Source organism: Halichoerus grypus, chromosome 14 (assembly GCF_964656455.1).
Source record: "Halichoerus grypus chromosome 14, mHalGry1.hap1.1, whole genome shotgun sequence".
NCBI lineage: Eukaryota > Metazoa > Chordata > Mammalia > Carnivora > Phocidae > Halichoerus > Halichoerus grypus.
The window spans coordinates 77946471-77967365 of NC_135725.1; positions in this window are offsets into that span (position 1 = coordinate 77946471).

Sequence of the window (20895 nt, forward strand, 5' to 3'; positions counted from 1 at the left end):
AAATAAATCAAAGGAGAGGAATTTTAATTGTAGTCACCAGGTGGTGAATTCAACACATCCACATGGGTCTCTGTGCTGGTAGTGTTGTCTGAGGACCTTGTCTCTCCAGGCAGGAGGATAATGGGATTGCAAGCCTGGAGATTGGGGGGGGGGGGGGGCGGGGTGGAGGGAGATCGGAGGGTGGAGGGAGAAGACAGGACTCTGGGGAGAAGGAAACAGTCAGGCAAGGCCTGTTAAATATAAAGACCAGAGAAACATTCCCTCATGTCACGGTTTTCTCCACTCATGCTCCATTGTAAACAGTTTCTCCAAGGGACTCAGGGGGGTTGCTCACACCAGCATGGCTCACACAGTCCATGATGGATCATACATGTCCTTAATTTCCCCCCGATCCGTCAGTTTGGAGCCATGGACAGAACTCTAAATTGGGCCTCACGGAGATCTGGACATATATCCACTCTCACTATTAATTGTTGGAGCTTTTCAATTAATAAGTATTTACTATCTACTGCATGCCAGACACTTGTTCTAGACAGTGGAGAGACATCAGCAAAAATAGGGATTTAGAGCCAAGTTAAACATACACTTAGCCTATTCCCTAGCAATCCCATTCCTACGTGTTTAGCTAAGACAATATTTTCACAAAAAGACTTGCACATGAATGTTCTGAGCCACTTCATTCAGAATAGTCCAAAAACCAGCAGCAAGCTAAATGTTCATCATTAGGTCAATAGATAAACAAATTGTTGTATATTCATTACAGTGGAATGCTACTTAGTAATAAAAAGAAACTACTGATATTCAGAAAAAGATAAATGAATTGAAAGCATTGAAAAGCATTATGTTAAAAGAATTGAAAGCTTTATGCTGAGCAAAAGAAGACAGATGCAAAAGGGCACATACTGCATGATTCTATTTAAATGGAAGAGGAAGACTAATCTATAGTTCTAGAAATCAAATCAGTTTGTTGCAGGGGCTGGAGAGTGGAACTTTTTGGGGTGACAAAAATGTACTCTAGCTGATTATGGTATATTTACTTGTCAAAACTCATCACACTATACATTAGAACAAATACATCTAATTTCACATAAAGTATAATATGATAAAGTTGGGAAAAAGAGATTTATTGCTAGGCCACATAAAGCCGTGTTCTGGTGTGGGAAATAAGTCATCAGATTTAAAACTTACCAATTGTATAGCAGGTGGCAATAGATGTTAAGGTGGAAAACAAGGCCTTAGTGAGTGGCAGGACAGAGAGAGAGTTGTTTTTTTATGTGGTGTGAGCAGAGACGGCCTCTCTGTAAGCTGACATTTGAGAAGACCTGAAGTAAAAATGTGAGCCATGTGAGGAAAGGCATTCCAGACCAAGGGAAGAGCAAGTGCAAAGGCTTTGAGAGTGCCTCAAGGAGAGGCATAGAGGTGAGGCTTGAATGGCTGAGCACAGTGGGCAAAGTAGAGAGTGGTGGGGCCTGACTCAGCTTTTTGAGGAAGAAAAAATCCACCCTAAGCCTTTGAGACCATTGCTTCGAATTTTGTTTTTGTTCTGTGATGGAAAACCATGAGGATGTTTTAACTTGAGGACTGACACAGGTTGACTAAAGTTTCAAAAGCTTTATTCTGGGGAAGATATTAGATATGGCTAGAGAAAACGCATGGAAAGCTTTTGCAATAATCTAGCAAGATAGGATGAATTTAAATGGAGGTGATGGGACATGGTCAGATTCTGGGTGTATTTTGAAGGTAGAATGAATTTGTAGAAGGATTTAATGTGGGGAATGAGAAAGCGAGTCATCAGGGATGTCTTCCATGTTGGCCCAAACAAATGGAAGGATGGAGTACCACTGTGTGGCATTTCGCAAGGCACTTAGATTTTCTAATTTTCAATCTTTTTATCTCTGTAATAAAGGTACTAAAACTTGCTTCACAGCGTTCCATTATGGGGTCAGAGAGACTGTAGGTGGAGTGCCTAAGACAGGAGAAACTCAGTATCTTAATATATATTTGTTCTTCATTAGTGAATTAGAAATAATCTCTTTTGTAGAGGACTTCCAATTATATTGCCTCAGTGATTACTATTCCCAGCTATCTGAGAACATCATTACACCCATTTTGTAGGACTGGCACTTGAAGAGGTGAAGTAATTTGCTCAATGTCCAATATTGTTGCAAAGTGCTAGAACTCAATCCAAGTCTCTTAATGGCACATAATGTAAACCCTGGTGTCCTAACTCCAGACTGCCCTCTCCTATTTCCAGAGTCTTCTCTTGATGTTTAGTTCAGTTTAAAGATTTTATTTATTTGTCACAGAGGGAGACAGTGAGTGAGAGAGAGCGAGCGCACAAGCAGGGGGCGGGCAGCAGGCAGAGGTAGAAGCAGACTCCCCGCTGAGCAAGGAGCCTGATATGGGACTGGATCCCAGGACCCAGGGATTATGATCTGAACCAAAGGCAGATGCTTAACTGACTGAGCCACCCAGGTATCCCTGTTTAGTTCAGTTTCAATAAACATTTCTCAAACATCAACCTTCTCAATCATCAACACTAGGGTGAAGATAAATAAGCTACTGTTATTGCAGTCCAAGGTATCTCTCTGAGTCTTCCTCTTCGGAGGAAAATCATATTGATAGTAACTAAAAAGAAGTATCTTTTGACTACATAGGTGAATGCCTCATATTTTTTCTGGCATAGTATCATTCAATATTAACAGCCTCCCTATGAAGTAGGTTTTATTATTCGTTATAAATGAGGCAAGGCTTTGAAAATTTATATAAAGTCAGACATCTAGGTATCATAAGGTTCTGTAGCTTTGTCCGACAAGAAGACTGTTAGACATCACACAATATTGTTTCTATCCACCCTGATACCTTTTCATAGTTCCATTCAGGAGAGAGTCAGCAGGCAGTCCATGGCATTATTAGGTGCAGTGCCAGCCCGAAAGTGATGGAAAACCTGTTGGAGAACCCAGTGGACATTGAAAGTCTGAGTCCCAAGTTCTCAAGTTTGTAGCTGACTGCAACCAGGTCAAGATTTGGAGAAACAGGATATTCAGTGAGTTCTGAGCCTCTAACACAGAGGCCAGGGAAGTTCCTGCAGCTGGCCCAAAGTGAGAAGTTGCTCAGCTCAGATTTGGAGCTTTCTGCTGCCTTTGTGGTGACACCATTAGGCAAATGAGCTGGTCTGAGGGAGGCTGATAAGGCTCAGGGAGGAAATGTGTGAGTCTTTCCAGAGGGGGGTCCTTTGAAGCAGCCACAGAACAATAAAGCTGCTGGCCTGAGATAGGAAAGGCCTTGAAAAATAACCAAATGAGAGCCTCTTCCTTAATTCCTTGGAGCTGAATTTTATCAGGAAGGCCACTTGTGCTTACAGAAAGCTCTAATCACTCACAGTGGGACGCAGATTCTCAGTGAGACTGCAGTTGCTGATCAGGTCTAAATGTTCAAGATTCTGTCTAAAGACATATTTCTCACTGTGCAGGCTGCCTGTTCTGTTCTCATAGCTTCTTTGGAGTTTACGAAGCATCTGGAGACCATCTGAGAATCATGATTGTCAAAGACTATTCCTTTCTCCCAGAAGAATTAAGCTTTAAGTGATCCCTGGGGAGGACAACACCTGTCTCCATCATGCCAGCCTCAACAAAGATACATCAAGGGCCCATGACTACCTGCCCATCCTGTCCCTCAAAATGGATGGTTGGAAACATTGGTGTCAAGAGCATCACTCCTCAAAATTGTCTTCTCTCTCTGAGCTCTTCTCTTGGTCATTGGAAAGAACAATGACTTTGGAATCAGAATACCCAAGTTCCGATCCTGGCTCTTTTATCTAAACCCTGCATAAGTAATGACCTTTTCTTGGGATTCAATTTTCTTGTTCCTGAAACAGAGATTATGGCCTTAGTTCATAGGGCTATAGAAGGGTCAATTACAATACTAATTTTAAGGTGCCTCAAATTGTTTTTGGTACTTGTAATCCTAGTCATATCGGATTTCTTTTAATTCTCAGATTCACCAGGCTCTCTTGGCATCCAAGACTTCCTTTACTTCTATATTGTTGCTTTCTGCTTTTCACTGTCCACCACATTTCTTCAGCTGACTCTCATTTATTCAACTTGCCTGTGTAAGTTTATCTATCATTTCCTCTGGGAGATCTTGCTTGATCATTTCCTTGAATCGAGATGGGAGACCCCTCACAGCACTCTGTTCTTCCCTGTTATAGAGATTATGAAAATCACAACTTTTTATTGACCATTTCCTGCACTAGGTATTAATCTATGAGAGAAAGGACATATCTGTCATAGACCTCTGTCAAAGTTATGTGTTTTCCTAGTTTACAGAATTCATCCATACTTTGTCAACCTTTGAATCTCCTAATTAAATCAGCATCCCTATGAGGTAAGCTGTATTAATCAGTTCATACAAATAAAAAATTAATATTTAAAAAGGTTAAGAAACTTACTCAAATGATAATAGCTGTTAGATAATGCCTATAAATTGATTCCAGTTATCAATTCCAGGTAACACAAGTAAGCATTCATTAAGTATTCTTTAACTGCCACCAAGCTGTATTAAGGGTTTACACCGCAACTATACTATTTGGATATTTTTACAATACGTATTTTACAAACACAGCGCCATGGTCTCAGAGAGGCTAAAGAACTCAAATAAGGACACACAAAGAGTATACAGTAAAGCCTAGATTAAACTTAGTTCTATCAGATCCTGGAGTCCATATTCCTCATTAGCAACTCGTCTCATGTACTTTTTCAAAGGATCAGTAAGTTCTTTGCACCAAACAATTCTTTATTTACTCCACTCAAGGTTTTGCTGTTTTAATTTAAAGATGAACTCATATGCTCTTATTCCATTCTCCATAGATAATTTTTTTCCTGCTCAGTATTCCTATAAACAAAATCTATGCCTCTTGAATGTGGTTGCCAAGAAATTTGAAAGTTTTCCTAAGAATTTCATAAAATAGGAAATTTCTGGGTAATGAATGAAGCACAGAGAATGGACCTACCATCTCTGTCCAAAAGTTAACTCTCAAGTTTTATTACAAGCTTATATTCAGAGAAGAGGATAACAAAGAAAAACCAAGAGTCCTTCTGCTCATTAATTAAGGCCATTTTGGGGGAGTTCAGAATCATTAACTCAGGGAAAAGACTCGTTTTGTGTGCGTGTGCGCACGTGCAATCATTCTTGTGTAAGGCTTTGTGAATTTCGTGATAGAAGTTAGTCATGGTAGCAGTCTTCAAATATCAGAGACTTATAAGTGGGAGATACAAGGACAGAGGTCTTTTCTTAATATAAGAACATACTTTATAAATCAGTTACAGCATATAAATAATAAAAAGGCATATAAATAATCTTATGTGAATAGTAGACATACCAAAGGACCTAGGGTCATCTTATGTACACATTTAGTGATTTTTCAGCTTCCTTTCAATTCTAAGAATCCATTATTGTGTGAATTTAAGTTAGCAACTTCCAATGATATGTGGATAATAAATTTTGAAGAGTTGGCTAGAAATAAGTAAAATATGACTTATACTTAAGAGCTTTGTGGACCTTTAAATACATATTTTCTTGACTAGTGTGTTGACAAGTTGGTTGTAGGGTGTCTAATGGCCTCCCTCATATATCTGGCAGCTCTTTGGGGTTGTTGACCAAGCCACCTTGATTCTCTTCCATGAAACACCCCACATGGCTAGTTTGGACTTCCTCACATGGTGCCTGGGTTCCAAGGGATTGTGAAAGGAAGCTACAAGCCTTCTTGAGAGCTCCTTCCGAAACTGTACAACAGCTAGGTCCAAGCCTGTTACAAGCTAACTCACATTTAGAGGCTTAACATCTCACATGGGTAGAAAAATAAACTCTATTTCCTAATGTGAGGATGAAAAATACCACATTGCAAAGGTACATGCACAAAGGGAAGGGAGGTGGCTATATTTTGCAATCAACGACACACTTTAGAAGGGGTGTTTCTTTAGCATCTTACCTAAACTCTTGCTGACCTCATACCAATCAAAATAATTATCACTTATGCTATACTAATGCATATTTTTCAAGTTTCCAGAGTTCTTTAATATTCACTTTCTTTTTCTTTGATTCCCATAGCAATATCTCTTAGTAAATGATTGACTTAAGGCACATTGTTTCAAACATTTAAACTTTCAATTCCTCATTCATAAAATGGAGAATGTTCTTACTCTTGCTATGTTTTAGGATTACTTAAAGTCCAGTGGGATAATCTAGGAATGGCTAACAGTGACCAATATTATGAGATTTTAGTGACTTCTAGCATCAAGAAAGGAAACTCTAGGGAATCATATCTCCTCACTGCCAAATTCTCAAAAAAGATTTATGAACTACAGTAAGGTATGAGTCCTGGATACAGTTTAGATTTTAAACTACTGGATTTTCTGGGATATTGTATTGGTTTGTTAGACAAAAGCATGGATATATGACATTAAGATTGTCCACAAAATCCAGTTGGTTTAATTCCATGCTGTGGTAGAAAGGCTCCATTTAATTCTGTGTCAACCAAAATCAAATGGGCTGAGAACATGGAGATACTGTTTAAATCTCAAAACATGCCTTTATGGTTTGTCTATTCACCTGCTTTCTGTTCTATATACTAAAATTCTTTATAGAATTTTTAAATCCAGTAGGGAACTTATTTCAGGGACAGCAAGGAGTATTAGGGGAAAATTATCACTTATCATACCTCTCCTCTGTCTCCAACATTCTATATATGATGGATCACTAAATCTTCTTGGTGAAGCTGTTATGGATGGGCATACATAGGCTTGTTACCACTTGCTCAAAGACTCAGCTAGTTGGTGTCAGATCACAGGGTCAAATTCAGATTGCCTAACAAGAAAGCCCTATATTACTGTCCATTCTGAGAATGCTACTTCTCAGAAAAACAGAAACATTCAAGATAGAAGAAATTCTTGTAGAAAAGAAATTCAAAAGATTTGAGGATAATGTGGTCACTGTGACCAGAAACAAATCAGTCAAACCTTTGGCATCCCTAAGAACAAAAGGAGTGCCTAGTGATACAGTGTGTACTACAGAAGCTAGATTAAGAGTAGGAAAGATAATAATAAAAGGTCCCTTCAATTCTTTAAAGTGGCCCCTCATTAATAATCCCATGACCACACAATATCTGCCACATTCTCTTCCTTCTCTCTGCATCTTAGGGAAATAGAGAAGAAAGATGTTCTTGAACAGAGAGCTCCCCCAGTTCTATTGGCCATATACATATTTCACTTCTTAAAAGCTGCTGACAAACGGCAAGATTCGTTTTAGCGCCAGCCTACCATAAATTTATTTGCTTGTTAATGCAGCTTCCCCAGTTCACGTTTTTGCTAACTAGGAGCATCAAAATGTCAATCTCTCCTGAGGGGTGTATCAACCTCATGATCTGAACTCGGTAACAAGATTAGAGTATGAACTGCTCAAGAGCACACACTACCTCAAGAATCAAGGTATGCTGGAATCCTAATATCAGAGAAACTTATAATAATAGAACAAGACTTGTAGAATCATAGACTAATATACTCTTAGAAGTGAATGGAAACTTAGGGCTCATGCTGTCTTGTGTTGCTTTGTCTTTCTGCAATTCCCTCAGCCCCATAACCTTACTTTCCTTTTATATGGTATTGATATTTAGGGATGGATGAATTCAAAGTCTGGAATTATCTTTCTTTTAAAGATTTTATTTATTTATTTGAAAGAGAGAGACACAGCAAGAGAGGGAACACAAGCAGGAGGAGTGGGAGAGGGAGAAGCAGGCTTCCCGCTGAGCAGGGAGCGCAATGCGGGGCTTGATCCCAGGACCCTGGGATCATGACCTGAGTCAAAGGCAGACGCTTAACAACTAAGCCACCCAGGTGCCCCCAAGTCTGGCATTATCTTAATAGCATCTTATCCTATTGGAAGACAGAAAGAGAAGAAGAGATGGGTTAAGTAGCTAATTCAATTTCACTGAGAGCCTTTGGTACTAAAAGTCATAAATATGGACATGATTCATCATAATCACTGTAGCAGGTTTTTGTTTGTTTAAGTGTGTCTTTGCCTGTATTTCCTTATCTTGGCAGAAGGCCTTTGCTTTTCCTTTTGAGAACCATCCCTTCTCAACACACTGATACTATCTAGGAGGGTTGATCCAATCCCCTGGCTCCAGCCTGACAATTGGCTTACTTGATCTCCCCAGCCATAGTTCATGAATAAGCATGGGATCCCAGTTAATCAAATGAGAGTGAACATTGGACTTTGATAAAACATGTAGAAGAGAAGTACTATCTTTTCCCTTGAGTTGCTGATCTAATGAGATGCTAGACTGAAATGGTAATAACCTTCTGGCCATCTTATAATAAAAGCCTGATTGAGAATGAAGCTACCAGGAAAAAAAAAAAAAGAGAATGAAGCTACCAGGGAGAAAAGCAGAACCAAGATGCTGAAAGACAGAAGCCTGGTGAGGCAGAGATAGGGATACTCCATATTTCTTACCCCTCATGATGAGGCAGGGCAGTGTGGCAAAGTCAGGTCAATGCTCTCTGAGTAGAAGTGATGTACCCTCTGAGGGCACAGATCTAAAAAGGAGGTAGCTAAATGGTGCCTTAGTGGCTCAGTTGGTTAAGGTCAGATTCTTGATCTCAGCTTAGGTCATGATCTCAGGGTCGTGAGCTCGAACCCTATGTCGGGCTCCATGCTGGACATGGAGCCTGCTCGGGATTCTCTCTCCCTCTCCCTCTGCCCATTTAGAGCTCACAATGCTCTAAAATAAATCTTTTAAAAAATGAGTAGCTAAAAGTTAAACATACAACTATCATGTGACCCAGTCATTCTAATCCCAGGTATTACCCAAGAGAAATGAAGGCATATGTCCATGCAAAGACTTATATGCAAATATTCATAGCACTTTTATTCATAACAGCCCCAAACCGACCCAAATGTTTATTAATAAATAAATGACTTAAAATATTGTAATGTGTTTTTAAAATTGAATACTACCCAGCAATTTAAAGGAATACACAAAACAGCGATGAATCTCAAAAAATTATGCTGAGTTAAAGAAGGTAGACAAAAAAGAATGCAAGATGAATGATTCCATTTATAAAAACTTCTAGAAAATGCAAACTGATCAATAGTAACAAGAAAGTAGGTCAACAGTTGCTTAAGGAAGGAGGTGAAGGACAAGGATTGAGTTAGAAGGGATTATAGATGGGTATGATTAAACTTTTGGGGGTTTCTTTTCTTGATTGTGGTGATGGTGACTGTGGTGATGCATGGTCAAAATGTATCAAGTTGTACAATTTATATATGTGTAGTTTATTATAAGTCAATTTGCTGCAGTAAAGCTGGTAAAAAGAGAAATAGAGCCTATATTTGCCTGAGTCCCCTAGTAGGGCAGAGGAACCCTACCAGCAGCAACTAACCTAGAAAGAAGTCTTGCTACAATAATACTGTATAATAAATCATTCCAAAATTCAGTGCTTTAGGTATTGACCACTTACTGTCACATTTACAGGTCTGTGGATTGATTGCAACTTGGATGGGGTAGGCTAGACTTCAGCATCTAGGCTGAAGGTTGGGTTCACGTCTGTTCCATGTGTCTTTGACTCTTGTTAGAGCAGTATCTATACAGACCATGATGTCTGCTCTATGTGTCCTAGTCTGGGGCCAGATGGATTGATAATAGCTACCTAAGCCCTGTTATTTTCATGGTGGGTCACATGAGTATGGGAACCCAAGCCAAAATAGGTAACTATATGTATGGCCTCTACTTATGTGATGTCTGCCAATGTTGCACTGGCCAAAGCAAGTCACAGTTAAGCCCAACTTCAATGGGGTAGAAAACAGACTAAGTCACAATGGGAGAGGAAAAGAAGTAAAGATTTATTTAACAATAACTTACACTATCACATAGATGTACCCTAAGCCAACAAACAAACCTTTGAATGTTAAGCCACTGATATCTGAAGGTTCTTTGTTTTAACACATGAATTTGTGCCCATGCTAAGAACATCAGATGTACACTTGGATCCAGTGGTAAATGTTTAAGTTTCCATTTTGTCAGCCAACACATTTTATTTACTTAACCCTGTTTGAGTTAGATTTCTCTCATTTGAGCCAAAAGTATCCTTACTATTAAAATCATGCAGAACAATGACTACCAAAGAGCAGAGTCCAGTAAAACAAATTATATCTATCATTAGTTGAGCACTTCATATTAATTATTTCACTTAAGCCTCAATCATATGCAGCAAGGTTGGTATTATACACTAGTCTTTTAGTGAGAAAACGGAGATTCAATATCTCATGGAAAAGACAGACTCAAGAAGCAAACCTAGGTCTGTTGAAACCAGGACCTATATTTTTTCCAATGTCTCATGTTTTTGCTCTTGAGAAAATCAACAAAACATAGCACTAAGGGCATTTACAGTATTTCTCTGTCTCCAGACAAAACTGAAATTCATTTATTTCTGAGATCCAACATCTATTGTGTGTTTTAACTCTCTCCTACAACCTCCTTCAATTGTTGTCAGTCTTTACCCTTAGTCCTAAAAAAATTCTTCCTCGGTCTAAACAATGTGGTGTTCATTGAGAAAGTAGATGTGCTGCCTGGCAGCATGACTTTGAATCCCTGATCTCCCATTTTGTGGTTGTGAGACCTTTGGAAAACCACTTAAACATTCTTCCTTTATAAAACGAGAAAAAAAATATTATCTCCTATCTACCTGATTTGACAGTTAAATATGATAAAGTGAAAGCAATTTATAAACTATAAAGTACTTTAAATATTACATAGGATTGATTTTTTCATCATAATTAAAGTTACTAATAATGATTCAGAGGAACTAATCTCTATTGGTAGAATTTTAGCTGTTATAACAGGTGGTGCTGGGGTGGGGATTTATAGCTAGAGGAGGATGTTCTTGCCAAATGACACTTAATTTAGACCACATAGACAGACACTGTATCTGCCTCCATATAAGACAGTAACCTTTGCTACATGTGGTAGATTCAATACCACTTCCAGCTGTAAGGTCTCTAATTACCCAGGGCTTTCTCCAGCAATCTTCAGCCCACTCCATGACCATCAAAAGATCCCCCAACACTGGCTGTGATGCTTTTTCTTTTCTCTAAGAGGTCTTTATTAACTCCTCTGCCTCTGCTGGGTCCTGGAGGCAAGGTAGTTGATTAATGGCCCCTGAATTATGATCCAACCAGAAAGACTGTTGGTGGAAATTTATACTCAGAGCAGTAAGCTAGAATTCTTTCAACCCAGGTACTTGACATTCATTGCACAATTTAATTGTAAAGAGTAGTAGTTAATGAGAGCACAGGGGAAGAGGGTGAAATGGGAGCTGAGGTCTGGGCTGAAGGCCAGTGCTCTCAGCAGGGAAGTTACATCTGGGGAGGATGAAGCACAGAGTGGACAAATTGCAGCATCAGAATGGGATTTTCATCATCATTATATTTTGTCAATAAGAAAGCGGAGGCACAAAGACTAATAAGTAAAGATAATAGCAGCAAAAACAACAGCAACAACTGCCTTTTTGTTTAGGTACCTTCTATGAACCAACCCCTAGGTAGGAAACTATACAAGCACCAAAGCTAATCTCAAAAGCAATATGGTAAAGTTAGGTATCATCATCTTTATTTTACAGATGAGAAATCTGGGGCTCAGTGAGATCAAGTGACTTGTCCAAGATCCTGTAGCAAAGTCTTGGCTCTGAGATTATAAATAGGGACTGTATGGACTTTGAAATCTCTGCTCCTTCCAGGACTTCGGTGACATTGTTTCTACTGTGACTCTTTACCGCTACCACAATGTAGAGTTTACTATATGCCAGGCACTGTGTTTATGTCTTATCACTATTGTGCTCATGCGCCCAAAGCCTCATCCTGAGCAAGTGGCAGAACTGGAATTCAAGACCAGTTCTGCCTGACTCTGGGAATGATTATCTTAGCCACTGCTATACCCAGCTACATCTGCCACTAATAACCAACACTGTCACCATATACCCAATACTATTGTTCAAACCCCATCTTTTAAGATATGCATGTCTTTCGTTATGCTATCTGCAGATCAGGATGAGATAAATTGGGGGCAACAAGGCAGAATGTAAAAGGACGTGCTGCCTGTTACCACTGCACCAACATAGTCAATCCAGTGGCATGAACGAGACCGTATTTTGGTAATTGACCCTGAAATTTATCAAATCTACGGAATTCACAAGGATCATGAGTTCGAAGTTAAAGGGTCAGCCACTTCCTACACTGGAAGAACCTTGCTGCTTAATGAAACTATACCGTCTTCTAGCTGACTGGAAAATTGAATGAAATAGGCTGCCAGGATGCCTGCAAACCTCTGAGCCTAGCTAAGTTTCCCTGTATAAATAAATTGCAAAAATAAAGTATCTTTTTTACTTGCATATAAAAACAAGCAAATGAATGTCTTTTGCATAATTGCTATAAAGGGCCCCAACCAGCCATTTCCATTTGAAATTTCATATTTCAATAAAGTTTTATTTATTTTCATTTACAAATGTATTTGCTGCTTGTGAAGAAAAGCCTCATCACTCTGACTGGTGCCAGATTGTTGGGAGGAGTTTTCATGCCTGAAAATGGCTTTTGCTGGCCAGGAGACCTCTGGAGAGGTCTTATCTCCTTGCCTTCCCTTTCCCAGCTGTTCCTGGCTATTATTGTATTTATAATTTTCTTCCTCTCCAATTACCAAATTGCCCTCTTTCCTGGAGGCTAGAAATGTGCTAGCCATCTATCCATTGAATAAATATTAATGGAATACCTACTATGTGCCAAGAGCTGTTCTAAATACTAGAGATAGAGCAGTAGCAAAGCAGACAAGAAAACTTTCATGGAATGAAAGATCCAGACAAAAATGTGTGTTTGTTCAGGGTAGGTGTTTGAGGGCTTAAAACTGTTAAAGTTTTAAACAGTGTTAAAACTTTCCATGATAGTGGGAAAAGCATGTGTGTAGGTCCTGATGGGGAAAAGATCTTGTTATCCTTGTGAAATAGGGAGACATATGTGGCTGGAATCGAGTGGGCAAGGGAAGAGTGGTGGGAGAGGAGTCTAAAAAGGAAGAAGGAGCCAGAGACCATGGGGGACTTGCAAACTACAGCAGGTATATGAGAAATAGCATGTTGCAATGGAAACAAACTAAAAACTAAAGATCCATGAAGCATTTCTTTGGCAGGGTAGAATAAAGTCCTTTGGAAAGGTATTTGCATATCAATTGGATTTCTAAGTTCTTATCACTTACAATGCTTATTCTCCAGTGTCTGTAAATTGTGGTAGGAGTGTGGCAATTGATGTGACTCAGGATCCTTGAATGCTCAAATTCAATCTTGACCCAGCCAATGCCCATGAGAGCTCCAAGGAAAAGGTATTTCCCCATAGAACAGAGAGGGAGCAAAATGTGCCCTGGATGTTCTTTATTCAAAATCCCAAGGTGGTTCCAGGATGGGCTAAGCTGGGCCACATAGGTGACTACTTTTGTCCATGCCAAGGTATTACTACTATGATGAGAAAAGGCAAATCCAAGAAGAAAATCAAGAAATATTTTCTCCTTATGGCTGAGAACTTAGCTGATCTAATTTGTCAGCATATGGGATTTCCTTAGTTCTGTCTAGTTTCCAGCTGGGTGAGGGTTGGCCAATTTAAACTTTAGCCTCTTTAAGGAAGGAAAACAGAAAAAAAAAAAAATGGAAGGGGGGAAAAATAGGGTATATAAGAGAAAGAAAACATTTGCTCCCCAGATCACAGAGAAAGATGCTCATCCCAGGCCTCCAAGGATGAGGTTAATAACCAATAACCCTTAAAGGCAACTCTAGAGCCATCTTATATCTTGGTCTAACTTTCCCTTTGGGAACACTTGGGCCTTGTAGTTTTCATCAAATCAGAGGATGAAGGAAAACTCAAGAGGCAAATACTAGAATCCATGCTATTAAGGCAGATGAGAGCTTACACAAATCATTAGCAAAATTAAAGATAAAGAACCTGATTTCCACCCAAGTTTGTGATCAATCCATTACAAAAAAGAACTTGTCCAGTTTTAGTATCATCAAAGATGAGAACAAGTACAATTTTTTAAAAATTGTTAAGTAGTATTGTTAGCTGAATATATCACTAAATGCTGAAATGGCATAAGGAAGACTTTGAACCAGCAGGGGGGCCCCAGATTTATGGAATGCTGGAAAGAACATCAAGAGGCAATTTCATTGAGTCCCTGCCTCCATTTTGCAGGTGAATACATTTGTGATCATATTAGAGCTGAACTAGAACCAAGCTGCTTCAGATTCCCTGGCCAGGGTTATCTCAACAGTACCATATTCCTCCTTTCAAGAAAGGCTAGGACATAAGGCATGAGGCTTGGTGTTTGGAGTTTTTCCAAATGGTTGGAAGCTTGGCCCGAGCTACCTCAATATGGAACTGCTTACCTGGTGATGAATGCTGTATCCATGGCACTTACCATCCAGTGCTTATGCAGAAGGACAGTAATTTATGGCTGTTACATGTCTGGATTGGACAGAGGAAGAATACCAAATGGAAGGCCTGAAGATTTGGCTTTCTTTGGCTTTAGCTAATAGTAATTATCTCTCTTTTCTATAACCACCATTAGATTTCCCTCTAACTCATTTCTACTCTTCACACATTGCTCACACACTCCTCAATCTCTCTTTCTTTTCTCTGATTAACTTCCAAAGGTCCCAGCTAACCAACCTGCCTGGACCTCAAATATAAGGGAATAGAAGGGAGGGTGACATTATTTAGGTATCTTTAATATACTAGACCCTGGGCTAAATGCTTTCATACTTGTCTTTCCATCTAAGCTGCACAGTAATGCTGTTAGGGGGAGTTTACCCTCATTCACAAATGAGGAAATTTGCCCAGAGTTGAAAAAGTTGGCAGGTAATAAAACTAGAATTCAAATTCAGCTCCATCTGACTCTCCAAGTGTCCTCTTTCCACGTATCCTCCTTTACATTACCACTCTTCTCCATCTGTCCAATAGATCTTCTTGCCCCTTGTCCTGGGTATATATGACAGCATATTTACTTAATAAACACTGAGATTCTATTATGTGCTAAAAATTGAAAAATCAAAAATATATGGAGTGTCCACTCTCAAGCAACTCACCATTAGTATATACATGTATGCTTGGGGCTTTGGACAGATAAAGAATGCATCATTAAGTACATCTTAAGACAGAATGTTTATTCATTCATTTATTCATTCTTTCAGCAAATGTTTATTAAATACCTATTTTATGCCAGGACTTATTCTGTGGCAGTGTTTATCAATGCTGGCTGCATATTAGAATAACCTAATACACTTAAGGGGTGCCTGGGTGGCTCAGTCAGTTGAGCATCCGACTCTTGGTTTCGGCTCAGGTTGTGATCTCAGGGGTGTGAGATCGAGCCCCATGTCGGGCTCTGCACTCAGTGGGGAGTCTGCTTGAGATTCTCTCCCTCTACCTCTGCCTGTCCCCCCACTCACATGCCCTCTCTAATAAATAAATAAATCTTAAAAAAAATAACTTAGTGCACTTAAGAAAAAAATAAATCCCTGGATCATCCAACAAATTCTATTCAATTGACATAGGATGGGACCCCAGAATCACTATGTTTTACAACCTCCTGGGGTTTTGTAATATGCAGCCAGAGGCGAAAAAACACTCTTCCAGACTCCACAGATACAAGAGTAAACAAACAGGAGAAAAAGCACTCAGGGACTTCGTAAGATATATATCCTCGTTGTTCAGATGAAGGAAGGGGTAGATAAACAGGGAAAGAGGAAGATGAGGCCAGAATGGCCAGGATGTACAAGAAATCATCTTGGGATTAAATTCAAAGGATTTGAAACAAAGGGAGGACATAAAGACTGAGGTACCTTCACATTCTACATTTCTGTGATCTGGACTGAGTAGAGGGATTCACCATCCTAAGAATTTTAATCAGACTGACTTATGCAGGGTTAGACTTACTTTTCTGAGACTAGGGGTCATTCATTTATTTTACATCAGTTCACCTTCAGGGGACTAGGTCAAAAGAGGATGGGAAGGAGAGTTAAGAATTCCCTCCATAATCTTATTAAGAGGTTGGCTTTCACACTAGATCAAGCCAACACAGAGGACCCCAAGTGAGCATCTTTAAATGTCTTCCAGTTTTGCCCTCATTCATACCATGAGTTTCATTGTGTTTATGATAGTCAAGGCTTTGGAATTAGACAAATCTGGGATTGAGCTCCAGTTTGGCTTTGATAAACTGTGTGACCTTGAGCAAATGATGTCATCTTTCAGTGCTTCAGCTTCCCCATTTGTAAGGTGGGGTTTAATATAGTATCCACTTACTCTGAGAAACAAACTGAGGGTTTTAGAGGGGAGGTGGGTGGGGGGATGGGTTAGCCCGATGATGGGTATTAAGGAGGTCAGGTATTGCATGAACCACTGGGTGTTACACGCAAACAATGAATCATGGAACACTACATGAAAAACTAATGATGTATGGTAACTACCATAACATAATAAAATAAAATTAATAAAAAAAAAAGGTTAATCTAAAAAATATAGTATCGGGGCGCCTGGGTGGCTCAGTTGGTTAAGCAACTGCCTTCGGCTCAGGTCATGATCCTGGAGTCCCGGGATCGAGTCCCACATCGGGCTCCCTGCTCAGCGGGGGGTCTGCTTCTCCCTCTGACCCTCTTCCCTCTCGTGCTCTCTGTCTCTCATTCTCTCTCTCAAATAAATAAATAAAATCTTTAAAAAAATAAAATAAAATAAAAAATATAGTATCTACTTTCTGGAGTTTCCATGAAGGTTGAAGAAGACAATGTACCTACTTTTCTGGCTTAGAATAAGTGCCCCTTTAATATTAGCCGTCAGTCTTATTACCTCATTTTTTTGTTATTAGTGCATAACTTTGTATATAAGCAAATGTGTTCAAATAAGGAATGTGACTAAGTCTGTAAAAGCAAGCTAATATGAGTGCAAATAAATGAGATATATGCATTTAATATACTATAATAACACTATATGGGAAGCACTTTTCTACATTTTTATAAATATTAACTTCTCATAACTCTGTGAGGGTACTATATATTTTTACACTTTATTATAGAAAAATTTTTAGAGAAAATTTATAATGAGACTCCATGTACCTGTCTCCCATCCTCAGCAAATATCAACATTTTGCCAGTCTTGTTTTATCTATGGAATTTTACTTATTTTTCTGGAATATTTTAAGACAAATTCAGGATATCATGCCATTTTACCTATAAATATTTTAGTATGACTCTCTAATGGGGAAGTGTCTATCTATCTATCTATCTATCTATCTATCTATCTATCTTACCTACTACCATGCTATTACACTGAACAAAATTAACAGTAATTCCTTAAATATCAAGGACTCATTCATATCAAAATTTCCTCAATTACGTCAAAGATATCTTTTCTTACAGCCTGCCTGTTTGAATCAGGCCAAAGTCCACACATTGAATTGACTCATGTCTCTTAAGTTTCTCTTTTCCTGAAATAGTCTGAAAGAGTATTATTCTCACTGCATATAACAGATAAGGAAGTTAAGGTACAGAGAGGTCAAGTCATGTGCTGAAGGTCACACAGCTAGATGAATGGATATCACTATCTATGATAGGAGAACATGTTTTGGATATATAGAGAGTTTCTCAGAGGGAGATGCTCAGTGTCCCCCACCTCCAACCCCCTCCGCCTGTCCCCAAGGCCTGAAAGACTAGATGGTATGAATTTTATCTTCGACCTCTCTCTAACTTCCTACAAACTACTATGGGATTTATCTGGTTCCAGCTCATTCCAAAAGGGAGGGAGGAGGTGATCTAAAATCTATCCTCAGATTTTTGTAAAAGTGGTGGTGAATGTGAAGTTTAGAAAAATAAATGCCCTTGGCTCTAGGTCTTCTCATGCATTCATTCATTCTAGACATTTGTCAGGCTCCCTGTGGGCTTTACTTTGTACTAGGAGCTCTGGATACACAGGGGGACAAGAAAGTTTCTGTCCTCAAGGAAATCCTAGTGTAGTGTATATGCTGGGGTTGAGGAAGGCAGGGTTGCAAAGAGACAGTTCTAGTGCAGTAAGAAATACTGAGTAAGAGGGGACAAAGAGTGCTATCAGAACATCTGCTCTTATAAGGAGATACTTCTAAAAGTAAGCCTTACAAGTGAATGGTGATTGGAGAGGAAGAGAAATGGGAAAAGAACCATATAGGCAGAGGGAACTGCAAGATGCAGGGGTAGAAAAAACTAGGGCTGATCCAGTTTCTTGAAGTAGTGTGATCTGGCTTGAGCACAAATGTGAGAAAGGAGAAATGTAGAGGTTCATGGTCATAGAAGGTAGTAGGGCATGATGGGCATCACATGCCATGTCAAAGAGCCCTCTGTTTTGAAGGCAATCTCTTGAAGGGATATACGGAAGAAGAGACATGGTCAGATTTGCACCTGAAATTTCCTCTGGTTCCTCTGTGGATAATGATCGTTGTTGGAAGAGTCTAGAAACCAGGAGGCTCAGTGGTGGCGGTGAGAGAGGTGATGAGGAAATGGAAAACCTTATCATTAGAACATGGAGATGGAAGGGTTGCCTTGGAGGGGTCCCTGCTTTCTAAAATCTGGTTTCTCAGTTTCTTGACCCCAGAAACTCTATGTTACCTCTATACCAAAAGGTTATGGGGTTCGGAAAGAAACATGGTGTAAGGAATGAAAGTAAAACAAAGGGGCAGATGATAAGGACTTTTGCCCTGCCTTCACCACTTTTGAATTGTGTCCTGTGGACATATTGCTTTACCTTGCTGACCCATTGTGTCCTTGACTATAAAGTGGGACCATGATAGCTACATTCATTTCCTCAGAGTTCATGGGAGAGTTGAATGAGCCATACCACAGCAAAGCGATTTGTAAACTTTAAAGAACTTTATAATTAGACATCATATTCTGGATTCTCCGAACCACTATCAAACCACAAGTAGTATCTATGTGGACAAATAGAGGGTTGGGGCTTGGGCAGATTCCATTTCTGGGAGAGGCTTTAAAATCCCTTCTATGAACTTGTAATGTGCTAGCAAATCCAAGCTTGAAATATCCTCATAGGCCACATATTTCTCTCTCCCCAGTTTTGCTCTCACATTATTTTCTGATTGGAGATACAATTTGAGTGGTGAAGCAGCTTTGGAAGAGACATGACTGCAGTCAGCAGAGGAGGGAGGAGGTTGAGGGAGAGAGAGGGAGCTGCTGTAACTCACCCCTGTTCTGGTTGGGATTCTGAATGAATATGAAAAGTAAGCAGAAACTCAATTAGTTAACCCCTGAACTCGCCCCATGTTATCTCTGAGAACACACACCCTCTTCCATCCTATGCCTCCACAGGAGAGCAGGCTTCCTGTCAAGCTAGGGCAAGGAAGAATGCAGACCCAGAGGAAACAGAATGAAGGAACTCATGGCTGTTTCCACATCCTCCAGCATCTCCAATTCAGGGTTTTCTGGAAGGATTAGGCAGTTTCTACCTCTGAGAGCTTAAAAGGGGGTAATCATTCCTATGAATGTTCAGAGTTTCTTTTCACTAAGTGCCTATTATGTGCTGCTCAGTCATTCCTTTCAAAGTTTTATTAAGTGCTGGTATTACTGTCCTTATTTTACAAATAAGAAGTTCAGAAAGGCAAAGTAGCCACCCAGCTACCAAGAAAAGTATTAAGGACGGCTCATGCCTTAACTCATTCAATTCTCAAACTGCTATGATTCTTTTCCCTGTGAGTTGCATTACTGCTCTTCCCTGTTTCCCTCCTTGCAATGCCTCTCCCAGTCAGAGGATTAGGCTCTGTGTTCACTGAAGGCAGGCTCTGCAATGTGGCAGGTGAGTGGGAGTGACAGGTGTCACTGCGAAGCAGAAGCTTTAAGATTCTGTGTCTGCTTTGTCATATCATATCCCTTTTTTCTTTACCATTAGACAAACGAGGTCCCAGATCAAGGTGCCCAGTCAACCTGGGTCTCAAAGTGAACACAATACAGAGGAGAGTTATAGCCATACATGGACGTATTAGAAAAGAATCCTGAGATTTAGGGATCACTTGTTACACAGTGTAGGCTAGTCTAAACCAACTCCTGTGACATTTAGAGGGAATGAACACTGGTCAGCAGTTCAGTGTCATACATTAATTTGTCATGGGCGTTTCCTATTTCACAATCTGAATTGTGTGTTGATGTGATTCCAGACCCTCTAACGAGAATTGAAATGTAGCTAGATGGAGCCTGTGCAGGTTGCCCTGTAATAACTATCTATTTTGCTTGGTTATAGTAAGCCACCTCAGACAGCTTTCACTTTTTACTACTTATAGAAATAAAAGTTGTTTTGTGTTGAAAGAAAAAAGAAAAAAAAAAAAAAAGGAATGAAGTTAAGAGAGGTTAAGTAGGTGCCCAACTATTAGGTAGTAAAGCTGAAACTTGGGGCGCCTGGGTGGCTCAGGCGTTAAGTGTCTGCTTTCGGCTCAGGTCAAGATCCCAGGGTCCTGGGATCAAGCCCCACATCAGGCTCCCTGCTCGGCAGGAAGCCTGCTTCTCCCTCTCTTGATCCCCCTGCTTGTGTTCCCTCTCTTGCTGTCTCTCTGTCAAATAAATAAATAAAATCTTAAAAAAAAGCTGAAACTTGAGGTCAGCTCTATCTTACTATAAATTGTGTGATCTTGACCACTATATTACTCTTCCTCTGTAGTTCAGGTTCCATATGACTTTCCTATACTTTATAGTGACTGCTTTAAAACAACAACAGCTAATTTTAATAGACTGAAGAGTGGCAAGTTCCCCAGTAAGGAAGGGAAGTGGGTTAGGGCAGTGATGTGTAATTTCA